Source organism: Penaeus monodon, chromosome 25, assembly GCF_015228065.2.
Source record: "Penaeus monodon isolate SGIC_2016 chromosome 25, NSTDA_Pmon_1, whole genome shotgun sequence".
In the NCBI taxonomy this organism is placed as follows: Eukaryota; Metazoa; Arthropoda; class Malacostraca; order Decapoda; family Penaeidae; genus Penaeus; species Penaeus monodon.
Genome location: NC_051410.1, coordinates 42,416,250 through 42,417,178, shown reverse-complemented (window position 1 = coordinate 42,417,178; position 929 = coordinate 42,416,250).

Here is a 929-nt window from a genome sequence, read left to right as displayed (position 1 = left end):
TAATCATTTCTTTTTAAAAAGGAACCTAGAAAAAGGGTTTAAAACTGACTACATGGGCTTTTTTTGCCCGGTCATTCAAGGCTCTGAGTGGTTTTTTTTGGTTTTTCTGCCATATATATATTACACTTCATTCACCCTTTTAAAAACTCCTACCCCCCACGAGGCCAACAAGGGAAATGAATGATAAGCGGGTCATCTAAGGAACTCTGGGGATTGAGGTTTTACCAGCCACTGCCTTTTTATTAGTGGTGATAGAGGGACTTTTGAGGCCCCTGAAGCAGTGACTGTTTGACCCAAAGCTCCAGGAGACCAACCTTGATTTGCCCCTTTCCCAAGATCGGCCCACCCATCTGAGAGGATAAAGAAAACAAAAAAGTATGTTTGCACCACAGGTGTACTAATACAGGGCATTCTCAACCCCGGGACTCCTATCTGAAGGGTGGTTCCGTTGCAGGAGCATTTTGTCAGAACCTGCATTTTTTTCAGTTTGGGAAATGAGATCGCTGACTAATAAAATGACTCCCAACTCTGAAAATTTTTAACCACTTTGCTCAAGCCAAATGACAGTCTGCCCTTATTTCAAAGCATCTTAAGTGCATGTTAGCAATGGGGGTTACTATTTAGGTATGTGTAATACCAGTATTCAGGGGAAACCCGAATATGGATAGCAAGTGTTGTGTTATGATGCTATGATATGAAAAAAAAGAATTTTATTGTAGGAAACTCTATAGTATAAGATTAAAATTTTTTTATCTGAAATAGGATTTTTATCATTGTAGGGGTCTAATGTGCCATCATTCCTAAGCCATATTTTTCATTCTTATGATGACAAAATGATAACTATAATCATATTACTTACATTGGCAGAGTTTTTTTTTTTTATTGTAAATGGCGCTACTAATTTTAGTGTAAATATAAAATTATATAAA